General features: G+C 43.4%; 1 long non-coding RNA gene across 1 annotated transcript; it reads left to right on the top strand.

Annotated features, from left to right (window-relative positions):
* Positions 1–6,898: 6,898 nt before the first annotated feature.
* On the top strand, positions 6,899–22,366 carry LOC122140332. Its single transcript, XR_006156988.1, has 3 exons — positions 6,899–7,135; positions 17,794–17,893; positions 21,370–22,366. It is a non-coding gene; the product is annotated as an uncharacterized LOC122140332 (long non-coding RNA).
* Positions 22,367–22,664: the final 298 nt, after the last annotated feature.

Raw genomic sequence — 22,664 nt, 5'->3', positions numbered from 1 at the left:
CTTCAGACATGTAGAACATATCCGCATTTGTGCATCAGTGTCTACAATGTGTGCTGTAGGTGTGAAACTTTTAGTAACCTTATGCAGGCTAGTCATTGCCAATTGTGTCAGACATAAAGGATCCGAGAATGAAAACTGTGACCACTAACACCATTAACTTAACCCTTGTATGGTGTTCGGGTCTGTAGGACCTGTTTTGATCTTTTATCAAAAGAAAATGTCTCAGGTTACACATGTAACCATGGTTCCCTGATAATAGGGAACGAGACACTGCGTCCTCTCGAGGGTGCTAGGGGAATGCCTCCAGCGTGATCCGTGTCTGAAGCCTGAATGAAAAAAGGACAATGAAGTTGACATTGGCAGGTGGTAGCCCATGACGTAAACAATAATGCAACTGCGGGTATAAAAGGGCACCTGTGGAATACGTCATCCACTTCTTTGTCTGAAGGACGCAGGAGTGCCTGAAGCATGGCAGAGAGATGCAGCGTCTCGTTCCCTATTCTCAGGGAACCATGGTTACATGCGTAACCTGAGACGTTCCCTTTCTAAAGGGAACTCCATGCTGCATCCTCTAGAGTGCGCTAGGGGAACGGTATACCAACGCCACCATGCTGAGTGATGAGTGCCCAAACAACTGGATTCCCTAAGTCAAGACTCAAAGGAACATCATCCCTGCCCCAACAAACTCACTGTGGTCAGAGCATGGGCCGGAAACCTCCTACAGGCAAGCTAAAAGCTTGCAAACGTCATAGACTAGCTCACACAGCAAAGTCTGGAGCTCTAGAGTGGAGGTTTTGCAAATGACTCTCAGATCGAGAGGAGACCTGGCTACACTAAACAGTTAGTGAGGCTCATAGGAAAGTCCTTACATCTTAATACTGCCTACGCGGAGCTCTGGAGAGAGACTAACTAAGTTTAACTGGAGCTCAGATGAGTGGATGCCTCAGCAGAATGTCTCTCTTACGTGAGAGGAGGCCAAACTTACCCAGAATAAAGACTGTTTATCAAGGTGGCCTCACAGAGGGCCAAACACTTGATTCCAAGTCTAGCTGGAGCTCAGGTGAGCGGAGGCCTCAGCAGAACGACTCCCTTAAGCAAGTGGAGGCCAGACCTACTTAACATAAAGACTGTTTATCAAGGCAGCCTCACAGAGGGCCGAACACTTGATTACACTGTCTAACTGGAGCTCTGATGAGTGGAGACCTCAGCAGAATGACTCTCTTAAGTGAGAGGAGGCCAAACCTACTCAACATAAAAAACTGTCTATCAAGAAGGCCCCACAGAGGACCAAACACTTGATTCCAAGTCTAGCTAGAGCTCAGGGGAGCTCATCTAATCTGCCACGAGCAGACTTTGGCTTTTCGTGTTTCCAAGACAGACTTAATCTCTCAGTTGCACATGCCATAACCTTTAACAATTCACAGTATGCAGGGCAGGCATGCTGAGAGGGTTCCAATGCTTTATCTTCATCCTCATGAACCACATCTTGCATATGCTCTTATAGGCTTGCATTTGCCAGAGCACTATCTGCTGGATCAGATGATCCTAAAGAAAGAACATCCACATCCAGCAGATCGCCCTCGTCAGCGGGAGAAGATTGAGAAAGAAAAATACCTCATTCAAAATCCTCCGCCAGCTCGACCTGTGAGCCCCATGAATTCAGTCTCCGCTGTGCCTCGGCTGCAGTGGGTCCTGGACCATGGGGTGCCGACTCTTGTCCTAATTCCCTTGAGAAAAGGGACTTATTATTATTTTTTTAATTGCCATTTTTTAATTGCCTTGACTCATTTTCTGTGAAGAACATACACCAGAACAAATGTTAAATGATCACACACTGTACACCCCCCTACACATTTATATTGCATACAGGAAGTTCGGGTCCACTGGTCTTGGGGTTAATAAAAGTGTGCAGTTTGTAGGTCCTGTGTACCTTCACTCTGTACTCCTTTTGTCTGGGCCTGCTATTAGTATGTGTGTGTGTGTGTGTGTGTGTGTGTGTGTGTGTGTGTGTGTGTGATCTACTACACACTCACACACAGACTCTCTCTCTCTCTCTTACACATATTTAAGCAGTGTGGAAATGGACACAGAATAGTACATTTGTTAAATGACTTTGGTCCCCAATTAGATGGTGAAGTGTGACGCCTGTTTGGTTGATTGTCCTAGCATCAAAAGCTTACTGTGTTTATTGTGTTTATTTATAAAAGTTTAATTCTATTTATACCTTTTTTTTCACATTATTTCGGAATGTAATAATATTATAAAATAATAATATTATAGTTATATACACGTTATTTGTCTTTATACACAATTTTGACTAATATGGGTAGTATTATAAAAATATTATATTATAAAAATATGTTTCCCCTTCAGGAACTCGAGCTGCGTCCGAAAACGCTATGGGAACGCCCTTCAGCGTGACCGGCTCTGAATAACATGTGTAATCAGTCCCATGAATGGGCGAGGCGTCATAGGCGGGTGACATAGCGACCAGGAAGCTATAAAAGCACGTGAGGTGTAGCGAGCATCAGCTTTTTGTCATTCAGCGAAGCTCTGTGTGTGTATCAGTCGCTATTTGTTTGTGAGTCTTATTTAGTGTTGTTTGTCCACTGATGAGCTCCATTATATCAAACTTCAGTCAAGGAAGTTTTTTGGGCTAAAGCAGGCAGCATTCAGGCAGAAGGGTAGGGACACACGCAGTGTGTTGTCTGCTTGAGAGAGAAGCACGCAGAATCAGCTCTCGAAAAAAGGGAGATGACGGCCCGCGATGCGACCGTCTGTTACTGCTTTGTTTCACTATCAGAAGGCTCTCTTTGAGGAGGGAGCCTTCACACCGCGTTTCTCGCGGTGCCGGTCCTGCTTTCGCCGAGGCGGAGGAGTGGCTGTGCTCGCAGGGTTCGCTTTCGCGGCGCCCGCTCTCAGGGTTTCAGAAGCCCGTGTTGCGGTCCTTCCCCCCGCAAAGAGAGGGCGTGACACTCCGCCTGTCTTTCTCCGAGGAGATTGACACGTAGGGCATCGATGAGCTCGCAGTTGCATATACATCAGTTACACAAGCATATTATGCCTAATATTATAATGAGCAGCATTAATGAGGAGCGTTGCTCGCGCAAAAAATAAGGGGACTGATTGTGTTTCTCTGCTCTTGCCGGGCATGCTCCGAGGAGTGTGTCCGTGCTTGTAATCTTGCGATTCCGGTCCTAAAAAATCTAGAGCTCGTTTTCGATGCTCGGAAGCCCGCGCTAAAAAGAAAAAGAGGTTTCTTCCCCCTCGGACTGTGAACTCGTTGCTGCAGCTATTTATTTCCGAGGAGATTAATATTGTTTGTGTGACTAAGCGGCTCATCATTTTCAGTTTTTGATGTGATCTTACCACACCAGACCATGTATACTCGTCTGGGTGTTTAGCCGCATTTCATTCTGAGGAATTAAATTCAGTATTTATCTGACTATGAGAAGTTAGATATGTCACTTTCGGTTTTCGATATGAATTGTATCACACCAGACCGTGTTTACTCGTCTGATTGTTTGCTGCATTTAATTCTGAGGAATATAATGACATTTATCTCACTTTGAGAAGTTAGATATACAGGAGCTCTTGGGATAAAAAATTTGAGTAAGAACACGTTTACCTCTCTTCTTCCGAGGAGGTTGATGCGGTCAGCAGGGGCTGCTGGGCGAAGCAGTCCCAACCTATCGTGTTCACGCTTCTCATTCTAGGGGTGTCACTTCTCGTACTCCGCAGAGTCTAGAGTCAGAGTGGCGCTCCCAGGCCAAAGGCTTCTAGCGGAAAGCGGTTCTGCGGACCGTCATTTACGCTGGATAGCCTTCGTCGTAATGTCCTGATGCCTAAGGCCTAGGACTTTTTGAGGGCCTGCTCCCTCTGATGAAGAGCGGTGTACTCCACATTACATGGTGTCTATCCTGCATCCTACCAAGGGTGCTTCATTGGGTCCTGACCCCGAGCAGGCTCTGGTCGAGTCTTCCTAGCAGACGACGTGGGTCTGAGGACCGTCATTTTTAATAGGAGACTTCAGCTATGAGAGTCCTGATGCTGTGGCTCAGGACCTCGGAGGGCAGGCCCCTCTGGGGAAGAGCGGTGTACACCGCATTACACAGTGCCCGTCTCTCCTCAGTGCCCTCAGGAGATTGATCTGCCAACCCTGCCGGTGTTCCAGGGCACAGCGGTCTCCGGCGAACGCTTCTCTCAGTTACCGCCCAGAAATGTAGCGGTGCTTAGAGGCTCGTGACCTCCACGGAGGTCTCTTGAGCAGCTAGTTCAGCTGCCCCCTGCTGGTTCGCCAGCAGCTGTGATTACACCAGAGGTCAGTCTCGAGAGACTGGTTCCCTTAGTAGACTATTTAGCAGCATGAAAACTACTGCCAAACATGTCTCAGTGGGTCCTGCACACTGTAGTGAGAGGCCACAGAATCCAGTTCGGTTCTCCTCTGCCTCAATTCAACGGGGCTTTTTTCACACTGGTGGGCCCCGAGCAGGCTCTGGTAATGGAACAGAAGTAGACACTCTCAGAGTTGGTCCCTCTTTGCTTAGTGGTGTCCGGGTCCTACAGCCAGTACTTCACCGTTCCAAGGAAGGGAAGGGTTGCGTCCTATTTTAGATCTGCGTCTTTGAACCGCTCCGTCAGGGGACTGAAGTTCTGCACGCTCGCACTCAAACAGGCTGTATCTCAGATCAAGTCTAATGACTGGTGTCACGATCGATCTAGAAAGATGCATACTCCGTCCTTCCCCATCATAGGAAGTTCCTGAAGTTGGCTTTTGGGGGCAAAAGCCTACTTATACCGGTTCATCCTTTGGCCTTGCATTCTCACCCCACACTTTCACGACTCAAGCACATGGTGCGATGATTGGTTGATATTAGCTCAATCAGACTGGATGGCGGTTCGGCATCGAGATGTCGTTCTCGCTCACACGAAAGACCTGGGGTTAAGACTTAATGCCAAGAAAGGTGTGCTTTCTCCAGTACAGAGAACCACTTATCCGGGCATGGTGTGGGATTCGACCACAGTGCAGGCACAGATGTCTCCTGTTCGGATCGAGTCGATCTTCACCGCCGTCGCGAGAGAAAGAGAAGGCCGGTCACTCACTGTTAAGCAGTTCTAGACTGCTGGGTCTGATGGCAGCTGTGTCCAACGTGATACCTCCTGGCCTGCTATACATGAGACCCCTACAGTGGTGGCTCAAGACCAAGGGGTTCTCCCCGAGGGGAAACCCGCTTCGCATACTCAAGGTCACGCAGGGGTCCTACGTGCCTTAGACATGTGGAGGAGATCTTGGTTCTTGTCTCAGGGCCCGGTGCTTGGAGCTCCTTGTCGCCGCGTGACGCTAGCGACGGATGCGTCCCTCACTGGCTGGGGTGCGGTCATAAGTGGCCACCCTGCCCGCGGTTTATGGAGGCATATAAACTGCCTGGAGATGCTGGCCATGCTTCAAGCATTAAAACACTTTCTCCCAGACCTAAGAGGTCACCATGTGTTGGTGCGCACCGACAACACAATGGTGGTCTCTTATATCAACCACCAAGGAGTCTGTGCTCACGCCGTTTGTACAAACTAGAGTACCAGATCCTTGTGTCGTCCCAGGGAAAACTCCTCTTGCTGAGAGCAGTTCACATTCCTGGGCATCTGAATATGTGAGCAGACATCCTGTTGAGGCAGGGGCCGAGGCCCGTGGAATGGAGGCTTCAGCCCGAGGTGGTGAAGCAGATATGGAGAATATTTGGTCAGGTGGATCTGTTTGCGACTCAGATGATATCGCACTGTCCCCTTTGGTTCTCTCTGACTCATCTGGCTCCACTGGGGCTGGATGCCATGGTGCAGACTTGGCCGAGGCTTCTTCTGTACGCTTTTCCCCCGATCGCTCTGCTCCCAGGAGTTCTGCTGAGAGTATGCTGGGACGGGGTCCATCTTCTAATAGTAGCCCCGTTCTGGCCGGGCGGAGTATGTTTCTTGGATCTGATTTCTCTCCTCGACGACGCTCCATGGGAGATTCCCGGTAAGGATCTACCCCCACACACAGATGGAACGCACGATATTCCACCCCCGCCCGGAGCTATGGAAGTTATGGGTGTGGACCCTGAGGGGGCACATCTCGTAGCTTCTGGTCTCTCAACCGAGGTTGCTGAGACCATCCTCCAATCCAGAACTCCCTCCACGAGGAAACTGTAATCCTTGAGGTGGAAACCTTTCACCTCCTAGTGTGAAGACTGCCAGCTCAACCCATTTAATTGCCCAGTTGGTACAGTTCCACTGCGTCTCAAGGCCATACTTCCGGCATCCCTGCCAGAGCTTGCTTCATTCCTAGTAGCTGATGCTCACTACACCTCACGTGCTTTTATAGCTACCTGGTTGCTATGTCACCCGCCTATGATGTTTCGCCCATTCATGGGACTGATTACACATGTTATTCAGTGCCAGTCACGCTGAAGGGCGTTCCCATTGCGTTTTCGGACGCAGCGTCGTCTTGGTTACGTATGTACATGGTTACATACGTAACCTGGGACGTTTTACTATATTATCTTTATTTATTTTTTATAAAAAAAAATATATTTTTTGTTTTGTTTTTTAGTGTTATTAACAACATTGTTGTTTTCAGAAATAATCATAATGTGAAATATTGCTACATTTAAAGGCAACTAAACAGGCGTCGCACTTCCTCATCTAACTGGGCACCATTTTTTACACTTCATCACATATTGACTCTTGGACAGGAGCCATTGGCGTAAATTTTTAACACACAGTTTGCCCCTAGTGCAGTTTTTCCATGTGCAGGGTATTTCATTGGTTTCAATAAGAGACCTTTGCATCAACACACAGACTCTGTGGACAGGGAAATTTATTACATCAGTTTTGATTGTGAAATGGCATTGGTTCTCATGTCTTTTATCTCAAACTCTGTCATGGTGAAATTCAGCTGTATTCTATGAATGAAACGACTGTGTTGATGGAGCGGAATAATTTTCTGCAATTAATACCTCAATTCTGAATCTTTTCTAAACATAAACATATTGTATGGCCTCAGAGTTTGTACCTGAAATTGGCAGCTGCTGTTATTTAAACTCTTCTTCTGGATTATGTTTTTGATATTTCACTACATCCATTTGGGATTCACCAGACTGTGGTAATCTGTTTTTGTAATTCCTTGCACAAATGGTGTGGTATTAGATAACTACAGACATTCTACAAATCTCTCAGAGCCTTAAAAGTGAACTGCTAAAACACAATTTCCTATATAATATTAATGTAGAGATTTTGCAAAATGTTGTCTTATTCAAATTTTGTCTTATTCATTTTTGTACTGTGCTAGGTTTTGAACTTTATTGTAACAGTTGTGAAAACAGTATGTAAACATGCAAATTGGCTTATGTAGTACATAAAGTTTGAAGTGAGAAAATAATTCATGTAATTTGACAGATGTGTTCAATAAATGCATTTTGTGCCAAAGTAATGATACACAGTTAATCCCACAGAGACTAATGTTTTGCTCGCTGTGTGAAGAGTGACCCAAGTATTGAGAAATGTGTACTAGCAATTGTAAAAAAACTATAACATAGATAATTTCTAAGGACATCAACAGCAGCTCTGACTCACTTTCTGTTTTACACCCTTAAATTCAGTCCCTTCTAAGAATCCAACAAAAGTTCACGTTTTGATACTATATTCATGTCAAGTCATTTTAATGTTAGCTACAACTTAAGCTGCTTCTGTTTTTGTGTTGAAATAGTTTGAAACAAGCAGGAACAAGCAGGTTCATGGATCTATGAACTGGTCTATAGTCACTTAGTTCAAATGCAAGAAACCATATGAGAACAAGGCCTCATCAATCAAGTTTGGTCTCTCTGAAGACAAGCTTCACTTGTTTCAAACCTATTTTATTTATTTTATTTCCTCTCAAGAGGGAAAATAACATCAGTTCTGATAATTACAAGGACTTGTGATAGTGACTTTCATGAATATCAATCTTCTTGTGAACTGTTTAATAGTTCTAAATTTGATCAATTTATTAGTGTTGTTTATAAATGTAAAATTTAATCAGCTATAAATATCTTTTTATATCAACATTCTGTCACTTTCTGTACTTTAAACAACTTAAAATATTATGCATGCACAATAAACCGTGCTAAAAATTAAGGTTTTAATAAAAATCCAGTGAAATAAAATGATAGCCTATGTTTTGTTTGTTATAAAGAAACTTTACGCATCAGGCTCGCTCAAGTCCTCTGTGATACACATGCAGTGTCAGCAACTCATTTGTCAGAATCCTCTGCAATCCTCTGCAAACTTTGACAGTTTTTTGAACTGGTTCATTCGGTTCTTTTTGAGTTCTCGGTAATCCTCTGCAAACTTTGACAGTTGTTTAAACTGGCTCATTCGGTTTTTTTTGAGTTGGACATGCTACTTCGGCTGTGCGTCCTGCGTCATCAACCTGGAACTAAAGTTCAGTTCAGTTTGATTTTGTGAACTGGCTCAACCGGTAGCTTCCTGATAACCTGCTCAAAAGAACGATTTGTTCAAGACTCAAACATCACTATTCAGTATGTTTTTAAGCCTTTTGGTTTATGGGGACACAGGAAGTGTCCTCATAAGCCATGTTTACATACTAGTACCCATGGCATTGTACACATTTGTGTTCTCATAAACCATATATACCAGAACGAACGAACGAACAAACACACACACACACACACACACACACACACAAACTTACTCCTTCTGTCTGGTCTCATTGATTGCTAGGACTGCTATCGTTTGGGTCGTGACTTACCTGAAGTATACCATTATTTCTGCCTGTTGCTTTCACTCTGATAACTTCACCTATTTGTCAATAAAGAGCTTGATTGTTTGCACTTATCCATCTCTCTAGTCCGTGTTTCCATGACTGAAGACCAGACCAATTAAAGTGGTCATATGATGCTGCTAAAAATAACATTATGTTTTGTGGATTTGGTGTAATTAAATGTGTTTATGCGATTTAAGGCAACGAAAACCAAATAAATTCCAACATAATCTTCATTATCTTTGTAGCAATCCCTTGGATTCAAGAGCCTCAACTTATGCGTGAGGTTTTCTTAAAGTCACCACGACAACGCAATGTATTCAAACAGCATCTTTATTCTGTACACCTTGAAGCGACTCACAAGACCCCACAGCACCGTGAAAACTATAACTATTAACATACACAAATAACAAATTCATAATTCAGACATAAACTACTAAACATATTAAATTGCATAAATTAACACCACAAATGACACATTACCTTGCACCACAAACATTCCATCATACATGTATTTCTTTAATAACCATAAACATACCTTGCTATGCTCACCAAGGAATGCAAATCGAATATGATTATCCTTTCGTCATCATCAGACATGCGTCGAAATCATTTCAAATTGATGCAATGTATAAAATCCACATTAAAACAGTGTAACGTTGGGCTCACATAATCAGTGTCTCCCATTCATGTCCTACCATCACCTTATCAAGCTGATTTAGGCCACCTGATCACTACGGTGTCTGAGAAGGACTTTTTCAACACAAGTATTTGCTATTTCCAGTTACAATATACACACAAATCAAGATACAAAGACATACAAAAAAGCTGTCAAATTACAAATTAAATTATATAAACGTTTTGTGTTTTATACATGCTTCTTATATTAAATTTAAATTTATGCATTAAGCAGACACTTTTATCCAAAGCGACTTACAGTGCATTCAGGCTATCAATTTTTACCTATCATGTGTTCCTGGGGAATCGAACCCGCAACCTTGCACTTGTTAACGCAATGCTCTACCACTTGAGCTACAGGAACACTGTATATTAGAAACAAATACAGTATTTCAAATGGTCCCTTAGACTCCCACCATTATTATTATTCAATAATTCACCTTATGCAGAGCAGCATGAAATTGTTAAAATGATTAAGGCCAACATACATACCCCAAAATGTGTATGTTTTAAACTTCTACTATACTGCATCTTTGACCTTTGAGCAGGAGAACTACATTTTGAACTGGTCTTTCTATTATTGAGAATTTAGATTGAGAATAAGGCTTTCCTAATGATCTCTGTTCACTAACTCACACTTTCACTCTTCGCACTAATCCATCACTGTCCACAGTTGTTTCCACTATTCGTCCCAGCTGCCACTGATTTCTCGGAGAGAGCTCTTCCTTTATCATGACTACATCATTCACCTTGAGATTAAGCCTCAATATGTAAATGGAGCGGATGCTTCAACTCGCTCTTTAGGGAGCTCAGCCATACATTGTTCTTCAACTGGACACCTCAGTTTCCTTGCTGTACACAACTGTTTATCAACTTAGCCACCAACTTGCTACATCCAATAATCCAAAAGCCATTTGCTCTGAGCTCCATCTGAGTTTGACTTCTACCGTGATGGCATATTTGAGAATGGTAATGTAACAAAATAAGATGAGTGATATGACTGTCCTTTGGCAGAATAAATGGGTGCTTGAATTCTTCGCTAAGAGATGAATGCTTAAGTCTTCCGCCAACATGAAATATACCCTCTCTCAAAATTGGATCAAGGTTAAAAAGAGGATTAGAATGAGGAAGTCTTCCTCCAGCTTCAAGCACCTTTATCTCTTGACTGAATGCCTGCTGTTGAACAAGCTTTATTACTGTTTTTGCAGCACTCTCAAGCTCTTTAGAAGTTACTACATCAGGACTTTTCCTTTTAGACCCCAATCTCTTAATTCTTGCAACTACCTTCAGAAGTGTTGTCCAAGATGAAAACTTTGACAGGCGATCAAGAGTTTTCGCATAGTCATTACCTCTTGTAACAAAAACCTTAACTACTTTAACTTCTGGATCACTGACCAGTAAATTGGAATTGTTGGAATGGTCTCTTATCAGCTGGACTCTGTTTGCCACAGACATATGTAACCTTCGTGCTCATTGTTGATATATGAAAGAACAACTTGAGAATCAGTCCAAAAAACTCTTCATCAATCTTAATAAGGAGCTCTAATTTCAGTAGAACATTCAATCTGACAGCAGTCAAAGCAGATGAAAGTTCCAAACAAGGTATACTAGTGACTTTTGATGGAGCAACCCTAGCCTTTGCCATGATGAGACTGCAATAACCTCTGCCTTCATCATTCTTGTATCTCAGATAAGAACATGCACCATATCCTATATTACTGGCATCTGAAAAGTGATGCAATTCTATTCTCAAAGTCTTCCCAAAATCCTGTGGATGATAACACCTTTGAATTGAGACTTCTCTCAGTCTTTGAAGACGCATCTTCCATTCCTCCCACCGTGGGTACAAATCTTCAGGAAGTAAGTCATCCCATGCAACACCTCTGCAGCACAACTCCTGCAAAATACACTTCCCACTCAAAACAAATGGAGCCACAAACCCCAAAGGATCATACAAAGAAGTTATGTCTGACAGGATGCCCTGGTGTGTGTCAGGTTTGTCTTTCAAATTTATGTTGAAACTGAAACAGTCACTTCTGATTTGCCAGCGGATGCCCATGGCATGTTCCACCAGAGCTGAATCTGGATTAAGATCAAGATGTTTTACACTTGTTGCTCTTTCGGACGGATTCACACAGCAAAGGACTTCACTCTCATTGAAACTGAACTTATGAAGTCGTAAGTCTCCTCTTTTACATAATTCTTGTGCTTCAACTATCAAGTCAGATGCCTTTTTGATTGTAGGAACACTCACAAGCCCATCATCAACATAAAAGCTTTTTTCCACAAATAAAGCTGCTGTAGCATAATACTCCCTGTATAACATGGCCAAATATTAAATGCCGAAGCATATTTTCACTGACAGGGATAGGTTTTCTGTCAATTAAACTTGTGAATGACATCTTAAAATCAACAAACTTCAGTGGATCACCAGCGAACACAGTTGGTTCAGGAACAGGCAAACGATTCAGGCTTAATGAGCTTTCAATTGCTTCAGCTAAATTAGCTGTTAAGTTCTGAGATGTAGTGTGAGATGGAGGTAATGCCACTGTTGTATGTCCATTTAAATTCACATCTGAAGTTATTCCAGCAATGAAAGTAGCTGTATTAGGTTCTCCTGTTATATTATCTTCAATTTGATTATATGTTAAAACCCTTGCTGCAGCGACCTTATCGTCCATATACACTTGCATCATTCTTAACTTTGTTCTCTCCTCTTCTAACTTCAGATCAATTTCATCTTGCTTTAGTTTAATTTCTGCCATCATCTGTGACTCATGAAGTTTCTGTTCTCTTTCAAGCTTACTGAGTTTAGCTTCCTGAGCTTGTATCCCCTGCATAGACTTTGCTTGTTCCATTTTAGCTGCCAGGTCTGCTTCTGCATCTACTCACTTGCTAGAGGCTTTAGAACAGATTGCCTAATATCTCTGACATGACACTTTCTGTGTTTGTATTACCAAAAATAGATTTATATTCATCTTTATTTAAAATCATTTGCACTCTTTTCTTTTTAACTTATTCTTTAAAAGTCTTTTAAACAAGGCCACCTTCAAATTGTTTAGAAACAAGATTGCATACTTTTGTAGTTAGTGTATTACAAGCATCCATGTTTTGCACAATATCTAATGTATTAAGATAATTACGCTGAAGAGCTTCATAAGTTTGATTTACATAATCATATCCAACTTGAATAGTTTGGTTTATATTATCAAGGTCATCTTTCACACAGAAACCCTTAAGTCTTATCCTAGCTTCTCTGGCCACCTTCTTCCAGGATTCATAAGCTCTCAAAAAGGCCTTTAAATGTTTTTTTCGCTTCCTGTTCACGCATCTGTTTACCTCTCTCTGTAAGCTGTCATTCACTAGAACTAGAGTGAATTTTCTGCCTGACAATGAGCTTCTTGTCTACAGGTCCTTCTCAAAAAATTAGCATATTGTGAAAAAGTTCATTATTTTCCATAATGTAATGATAAAAATTAAACTTTCATATATTTTAGATTCATTGCACACCAACTGAAATATTTCAGGTCTTTTATTGTTTTAAATACTGATGATTTTGGCATACAGCTCATGAAAACCCAAAATTCCTATCTCAAAAAATTAGCATATCATGAAAAGGTTCTCTAAACGAGCAATTAACCTAATCATCTGAATCAACTAATTAACTCTAAACACCTGCAAAAGATTCCTGAGGCTTTTAAAAACTCCCAGCCTGGTTCATTACTCAAAACCTCAATCATGGGTAAGACTGCCAACCTGACTGCTGTCAAGAAGGCCATCATTGACACCCTCAAGCGAGAGGGTAAGACACAGAAAGAAATTTCTGAACGAATAGGCTGTTCCCAGAGTGCTGTATCAAGGCACCTCAGTGGGAAGTCTGTGGGAAGGAAAAAGTGTGGCAAAAAACGCTGCACAACGAGAAGAGGTGACCGGACCCTGAGGAAGATTGTGGAGAAGGACTGATTCCAGACCTTGGGGGACCTGCGGAAGCAGTGGACTGAGTCTGGAGTAGAAACATCCAGAGCCACCTTGCACAGGCGTGTGCTTTTGAACCAGAAACAGCGGCAGAAGCGCCTGACCTGGGCTACAGAGAAGGAGCACTGGACTGTTGCTCAGTGGTCCAAAGTACTTTTTTTCGGATGAAAGCAAATTTTGCATGTCATTCGGAAATCAAGGTGCCAGAGTCTGGAGGAAGACTGGGGAGAAGGAAATGCCAAAATGCCTGAAGTCCAGTGTCAAGTACCCACAGTCAGTGATGGTCTGGGGTGCCATGTCAGCTGCTGGTGTTGGTCCACTGTGTTTTATCAAGGGCAGGGTCAATGCAGCTAGCTAGCAGATTTTGGAGCACTTCATGCTTCCATCTGCTGAAAAGCTTTATGGAGATGAAGATTTCGTTTTTCAGCACGACCTGGCACCTGCTCACTGGTAAATGGTTTACTGACCATGGTATTACTGTGCTCAATTGGCAACTCTCTCTGACCTGAACCCCATAGAGAATCTGTGGGATATTGTGAAGAGAAAGTTGAGAGACGCAAGACCCAACACTCTGGATGAGCTTAAGGCCGCTATCGAAGCATCCTGGGCCTCCATAACACCTCAGCAGTGCCACAGGCTGATTGCCTCCATGCCACGCCGCATTGAAGCAGTCATTTCTGCAAAAGGATTCCTTCAAAATTTCCTTCCAAAAATGACATTGTGTCTTTCAAACAAAGTTATTAGCCTCAACTTTTAAAGATACAAAATAATACTTAACTACTTTTAAATGACCTATTCAAAAGAACTTCAACAAGCTTATGAACAATTTCCATTTTAAAGGTGAAGATCATTTAACATTTCACTTTTAACACAACCCTTCATTCTCAAACATTTGAGCCTATAATTGAATTCAATCAGGATATAACAATAACAATTAAATCTGACATACAGCAATTTACTTCATATTCATTAAAAGATCTCTCACCGCACCTGCAGTCACTGCTTAGCTTATTAATTTACAGTCTTGCCTGAATACATGGAGCAACCAATACCAAATCCCTACAGTTCAAAGACAAGCTTGTATGGTAGCAGCCGACCCAGATGTAGCATAGAGTTTTCACTGTAGCAATCCCTTGGATTCGAGAGACTCAACTGATGCGTGAGGTTTCCTTAAAGTCACCAAGACAGCACAATGTATTCAAACAGTGTCTTTATTCCGTACACCTTGAAGCGACTCTCAGCACCCCACAGAACCGTGAAAACTGTATTGACATACAAAAATAACAAAAACTCATAATTCAAACACAGACTACTAAACATATTAAATTGCATAAATTAGCACCACAAACGACACTGCATTGCACTTACATTGCATCACAAACATTCCATCATACATGCATTTCTATAAGAACAATCAACATACCTCGCTACACTCACCAAGGAATGCAAATCGAATATGATAATCCTTTCGTCATCATCAGACGTCCGTCAAATTCCGCGGCTGGCTTGAGTGAGCAGAGGCGGGTGGCTTGAGGCAGATTCTACGAAGGAGCGTACCTTGTGCATGCGCAAACCACATGTGACGACCACGGGCTGGACTCTGTTTCATCCACGGTGAAAGACCATCCTGCGATCCACAGTGCAAAGTTTATGTATTTCCTCAGCGACCAGCACGGATCAGCCCCAGGTATGACGAAGCGGACATTGTCCTCTTTTGGAAGGCCAATAAAAGAATTTTCGCTTTCACAGTGAAATACACAGTGTCTATACGACATGGCGGCGGAGGCAACAACAATACTACAACGAGAATAAAAGGTACGCCTTTTTTCTTTGCGTGAACATCTGGGCGGCGTTATGCAAATCTTCCCACATACCGATGTAGATATGTGGGGGCGTGTTAGAACGAGCCATTTCAGGGGGGTGTGGACGAGTCTCAACTGTTATAAAGAATATCTCTTTAGATTTGAGATTTTAGTCTTTGCAACTTCACAGATCTTCTTTATTCACCAAGAGCTTGTAACACTCCAAAGAGAAAGGAAAATTTTAAATCGCATCATATGACCCCTTTAAAAGATGGACCCAGTGGGAGTCAGTGTGGAGGAGAAATTGTGTTCCATTTATCAAGATGGCCACAGTTTGGAGAGGTAAGTGGAGGAATTTATTCAGTATTGCCATTTAACCACTTGGGATGACAGACAACTGGTGGATCTGTTTTGGAGCGAGACAAACAAACCAATCAATCTCAATCCTCAAAGCCCAAACCAGTCTTAATAACTCAACCAACAAATTCCAGACCACTCAGTGACAATCATCTCAGTCCACTTCAGTCCTCATGGCACCAGCTGTCTTTTTCACTGAACCACCACATTCCTCAGGACTTCAACCGAGGACAGCCCAATGTCTACTCCACCCAAGCCAGAGTCTGCTCCAGTCCAAACCAATCTAGAGTCTGCACCGGTTCAAATCAATCCAGAGTCGGCTACAGTTCAAACCAGTTCAGAATCTGCTCCAGGGTTTGTTCTAAACTATGAGTCTGCCCAGGAATTCATACCAGTTCAAGAGTCTGCTCCAGTGTCAGCTCCAGCCCCTAAATAAACTCCAGTGTTGGCTCCAGCCCCTAAGTCTGCTCCAGCCCCAGAATCTGCTTATTGCTTCAACCTCAGTCAAGAGCCTGCTCCAGCCCCTGAATTCAATCTCGTCCTAGAGTTTGGTCACGAGTCTGCTCCAGCTCCAGTAAGCAGAAATGAATCTGCTCCAGGCCCAGAGACTAGAGATCAAGGCAGTTATTGTCTCTACATGTACATGGGAGCCCACTTTATCCCTTGAATCGGCATTGGAGCCCATTTGTGCATTTGAAGTAACTCTAAATTTAATCCCAGTCCTTGAGTCTGTATGAGATATCCATCCAGACCAAATGTCCGCTCCAGACCACAGTCTAGTGAAGGCTTCAGCCCCTGATCATGACCTAGTGATGGCTCCAGCCTCTGAGCACAGTACAGAGATGGCCCCAGCCTTTGAGTCCAATCCCGTCTCGGAGCTCACCCCAGTGCCCACTTCAACCCCAAAACTCAGGCCAGAGAGCATTGTACTGTCCATAATGGCACTAGCATTTGTGTGTGTCTGAGCAACACACACAATGTCTCCAGGCCCTGACCAGAATCCAGTGATGGCTCCAGCCCCTGAGCAGGGTACAGTGATGGCTTAAGCCCCTGAGTTTAGTCCAGAGACCCCTCCAGATTGTTCTCCAAGTTCCCATTTAAAGGCCATGAATATTAGCCAAACCTCCTTCACTCCATTATGGTCAGGATGACCGTCACTAGCCTACTCTCCATGGTTAGACTGACTAATGGAATTTCCTGATCTCCTGTATTCTGGCTATGGCGGCCAGTGGAATCCCCTGTCTTCTGTGTCCCGGCCATGCAGGCTGACAGAATCTCCTGTTCTCCTTTGTCCCAGCCATGACAACTGGTGGAATCTAATACTGGACAGTATCAAAGTGGCTGTCCACTTTTCCAGTGATCACACACTCTTGAACGGCTTTTCCTTATTTTATTTATTCATTATTTATTTTATTTTATTTTTTTATTATTTATTATTTATTTATTTTTTTTGAAAGGAAGAAGGAAAATAATAATAATAATAATAATAATAAAATCAGTAAAGAGCTTTAAAAAGTTTTGAATCAAACATATCAGCTCCAGGATTTCAATCAAATTAAATAAAGTAATTAAGAATCACAAAAGTACAGAACTGTCTACGAGATATAAAAATTCAGTACTCACCTAAGCTGCATTTATTTAATAAAAATGCATATAAAAAGTAGTATTACAAAATAATATTTTTTAATATAAATTTTAAAAATTATAACATAAATCATTTTATTATTTTTTGAAAAACATTATATATATATATTTTCTTTGATTACAGTAATAACAAGTTCAAAAGAACTCACTTATTTGATATAGAAATCTGTAACATCATACATTTCTTTACTGACACTTTTGATCAATTGAATGCATCTTTGCTGAAAGGTTATATACAAAAAGCATATACCATACATAAAATATTATAATTATATCATAATATTGTTTTAAGAGCAGTTAGCAAAGGTTTATACCTTATCATTAAAAAATCTGTTTCTTTATGAAAAAAAAAAAAGGATTTTTAATGTTTGGCATTTTTTTATTACTTGTCTGTGCTTTTACACATTTAACCAAGTGATTATAATTTTGTTAATTAATAATTTTTATTAGAATTTTTTGGGGTTATACAAATATATTTTAGTTTTTTACTTGTTGAGTCATGATTTGAGTATGATGCTGACTGTCATTTTGTTCTGTGTATCACAGGTAATGTTACATGCACTGCCAGATTGACGAGGATGCAATCTCACAATTGCTGACTGCAAACAAGAAGTTAAGCTGAGGGCCAGAGTGAGATACACAACATGTCACGACACGCACACAAAAAGGTAGATCCAAATGCAGTATGTTTATTGAGGCAATCCAAAATCAGAAAACATCCAGGCAAAGGTCAACATCCAGGTAATCAGTCCCAAACAAGAAACATAACTCAGGCCAGGAAACACGAACTAGAAGGTGACATACGACAAGGACTCCGTGACACAGACAGAAACAAACCAGGTATATATAGACAGGTGATTACAATACTAACGGGGGAATTGGCTGAGTGCAATGATTAATGACCAGGGGACAGCTGAGTTGCAATGAGCAATGATGAAACAGACAAGACTATGGGAAATGCAGTTCTGAAGTGGGGTGACGATAATGGGAAGTGAGACCTCTAGTGGACACCCAGGGATACACAGACCAGACACTGTGACATTACCCCCCCTCTAAGGAGCAGCTTCCAGATGCTCCCTGAACAAACACCAAAAACAAAACAACGAGACCAGGAGGGAGGTGGACTGGTGGAGGCAGAACAGGGGGAGGGATGGCGGGCCGGGCCCGTGTAGGGGAACTGGGACCGGCAGCGATGGCTCCCCTGGCAGCCCAGGTGGCTCGGTCAGATCAGGGGGCCATGGTGGACCCGAAAGTTCAGGGGACCACGAGGGACCAGGCAGTTCAGGTGGCCACGGTGGACCCGAAAGTTCAGGGGACCACGAGGGGCCAGGCAGTTCAGGTGGCCACGGTGGATCAGTCCATTCTCATTGTGCAGACAGCCAGGGAGGAATTCGCCATTTGAGTGGCCCGAACGGAACCCGCCATTCGGGGAGCCAGTGAGGAGCAGACTGTGGCGATGGCCAGGTCACGGCATTGGACACCGCCTCGGGAACGGCCTTGGACAAGGGCACCGCCTCGGGAACGGCCTTGGACACGGGTATCGCCTCGGGAACGACCTCGGGTTCGGGAACGACCTCGGGCACCGCCTCGGCATCGGGAACAACATCGGGCACCGCCTCGACCTCCGGAACAGCCTCGGGCACCGCCTCGGCATCGGGAACAGCCTCGGGCACCGCATCGGGCACCGCCTCGACATCGAGCACAGCCTCGGGCACCGCCTCGGCATCGGGCACAGCCTCGGGCACCGCCTCGACCTGCGGAACAGCATCGGTCACCGCAACGGCATCGGGCAACCGCCTCGGCATCGGGAACAACATCGGGCACCGCCTCGACCTGCGGAACATCATCGGTCACTGCAACGGCATCGGGCACCGCCTCGGCATCGGGAAACAACATCGGGCACCGCCTCGACCTCCGGAACAGCCTCGGGCACCGTCTCGGCATCGGGAACAAACATCGGGCACCGCCTCGGCATCGGGAACCACATCGGGCACCGCCTCGACCTCCGGAACAGCCTCGGTCACCGCCTCGGCGTTGGGCACAGCCTCGGGCACCGCCTCGACCTGCGGAACAGCATCGGTCACTGCAACGGCATCGGGCACCGCCTCGGCATCGGGCACCACATCGGGCACCCGCCTCGGCATCGGGAACAGCCACGGGCACCGCCTCGGCATCGGGCACAGCCTCGGGCACCGCCTCGGCCTGCGGAACAGCATCGGTCACTGCCTCGGCATCGGAAACCGCATCGGGCACCGCCTCGGGAACCTTGGGCACGTCCACCTGGACGACAGCGGCCTGCTCGGGAACGTCCTCCTGGACGGCAGCGGCCCGCTCGGGAACGTCCTCCTGGACGGCAGCGGCCCCCTCGGGAACGTCCTCCTGGACGGCAGCGGCCCGCTCGGGAACGTACTCCGGGCTTTGAGGAACGGCAGACGCCTGTCTCCTCCTCCTCCGCCCTCTATGATGGCGAGTCGGTGGCTCCTTGACGGAAGACTCAGGCGTTGAGTCAGCCATCTTGTGCTGTGGCGCAGGGCTGGCGGCCATCTTGTGCTGTGGCGACGGGCTGGCGGCCATCTTGTGCTGTGGCGCAGGGCTGGCGGCCATCTTGTGCTGTGGCGCAGGGCTGGTGGCCATCTTGTGCTGTGGCGCAGGGCTGGCGGCCATCCTTTGCTGTGGCGCTGGCTCAGCAGAGGTGACGTTAATACCCTTGGGAACGTCTAGGATCTTGGACAGCATGGCAAAATACCCCAGAAACATCTCCGTCGCCCTCTCCTCCGCAAACACAGTCTCGGCAGACGAGTGCTTCCTCCCCCTTCTCCGTTCCTGATGGAGAGACGGCGTCTCCGATCCATGCCTCACGAGTCCAGGGTCGAAGGGGAGCCACGGTTGAGAGCGATGTTGCACCTCCTCTCGACCATTCCCTCCTTGGCGACCTCCCCTGGTTCCCCGGAAGACCACCAGGCGAGTTCCCTCAAACCTGCTCCTTCCCGCTCTGTGGCTGGGGGAGAATCCTCAAAAAACATATCGCTGGATCTAGGTTGTGACGGAGTCCTTCTGTCACGACACGCACACAAAAAGGTAGATCCAAATGCAGTATGTTTATTGAGGCAATCCAAAATCAGAAAACATCCAGGCAAAGGTCAACATCCAGGTAATCAGTCCCAAACAAGAAACATAACTCAGGCCAGGAACCACGAACTAGAAGGTGACATACGACAAGGACTCCGTGACACAGACAGAAACAAACCAGGTATATATAGACAGGTGATTACAATACTAACGGGGAATTGGCTGAGTGCAATGATTAATGACCAGGGACAGCTGAGTGCAATGAGCAGTGATGAAACAGACAAGACTATGGGAAATGCAGTTCTGAAGTGGGGTGACGATAATGGGAAGTGAGACCTCTAGTGGACACCCAGGGATACACAGACCAGACACTGTGACACAACAGGCAAGCCTAATATCTGATTTTACACCATGTTTATTCTCAGCTAAGCTTTAATATTTTAGTCATCATTATTTTAGTCACTTATTTTTTTTTCTTTCTTTTAATATGAATATTGAGTCTCATATTGCAAAACAAAGTGACTAACCCTGCATCAAAATATTTTTATTTAATATTAATTAAACAGTTTTTGCAAAATAAAATTATAAATTACCACCGTTTTTGTGGTTAAGGAAATGATTAAAAAAGTTTATTTTGACCAGAAATAATTTAAATATGAAGATATAAATGTGGAGAAGAAGGTGGAGACCCTTATGTCACATTTGAAGTAAAAGCCCCAAATGTGTAAAAGTGTACTTTTTGGGGCCATAATAATAGTGCAAATTATTTTTAAAAATATTTAAAATACATATTTATTCAAAATAGCAACCTCAGCCAAATGTTATGATATTAGTCATTTGAAATTATATTTGAATAATTTCAAACAGGTGTCTTGGAAATGTGACTTAAAATTTTACAAAATGTGGTAACAAGTTTAATACTTTATCTCTGATTTTTTTCAAACCTTTAGCTCTATGTTACTAAATCATGCTTTTAGTCTTAGTGGACAAAGCCAATGTAGCATTGCATATGTGGCCCCTGTTCAATACTTTATTTGTTGTGTTGTCTTGCAGGTGGGTTTGACACTGCAGCATGAACAGGGTCACCAGTGCTGTAAGGAGAGAGATTATGAGATGAGAGGAAATCATGCTAACTTGCAGTAAAAACTCCACAACCCACTTCACATACACAATTAATAATTAGCTGCTGATGTGTGGGATGATTTAGTTTCAAGCCAAACTAACACATTTCTGCCATTTGTACTTTTCAGTATGTTTCAAGTGAATCAGCTTTATTGATTGTCAGTCATCTGTCGGTGCCAAAATCAATGCTTTTTCTTGTTATATAATAATAATTTTATTTAGTTTTGCCACAGACCTAGTGCATTCATGTGCAATATATTTCAATTATTACTTTAATTTGAACTGCTTTATATTTTCTGACCATGACCGATATGAATAATGCCATATCTGTACTCTGAATGTGATTTCATGAACAAATCAAATTTGTGATTGTAACCTGATATCATGTGTCAAGGCCTCAAAGTGAAGGGTCATTTCTCAGGCACAGGAACTAGAGTAAAAGTTTTAACTGTTCAATAAACTACACAGTGACTGCACTCACCATGGCCGGATTTACCATTATGCTTGATTGGGCTGCAGCCCATGGGTCCCCACCTTGTAGGGGACCCCGCCTTTACAAGTTTCTGTTTGTTTGATTTGTTCAGTTATATACCAGTCAGAAATTATTAGATGCATTTACACTGTGCACACGAGGGCTAACAGCTTCGCCAATCAAACAGCACAAACTGGTATTTATTATTATTCCACATAGAAGAAGGACAAACATACTGCATCTGCAGCAATTAATTTGTGATCACATAGCTACTTTACACAGCTCCATTAATCCTTCAGCCCAAAAGAGCACATATTTAGAAAGACAATGATACATTTTCATATGTTCACACCTCATTTCTTTACAGAGGATGATTACTGATTCTATATTATATTAATGTTCCACTAAATTATGCGATCTGAAGAGTTTTGAGTGCTCTATCCCATCTCACTGCCATCACACATAGTAGGGCAGAAATGTAATCAAAATGAAAACTGATTAAATGGCTATTTCATATATATATATATATATATATATATATATATATATATATATATATATATATATATATATATATAATTAAATAACCATTTAATCAGTTTCTTTTTTTATAACCTATCATATAGGAGTTAGCCTATCACACAAACAAGAGTCCTGTTTATCCAAATATCTGCACAATCGCTAATGTAAAATAAACAAGTTACTGAGTAACCTTCTGACACAAAATTCAGTTTTACTCCATCAAAAAGAAAAT

Source organism: Cyprinus carpio, chromosome A4 (assembly GCF_018340385.1).
Source record: "Cyprinus carpio isolate SPL01 chromosome A4, ASM1834038v1, whole genome shotgun sequence".
Taxonomy (NCBI): Eukaryota; Metazoa; Chordata; class Actinopteri; order Cypriniformes; family Cyprinidae; genus Cyprinus; species Cyprinus carpio.
The sequence above is the reverse complement of the archived record's forward strand: the minus strand, read 5'-3'. Positions and strand labels throughout refer to the sequence as shown.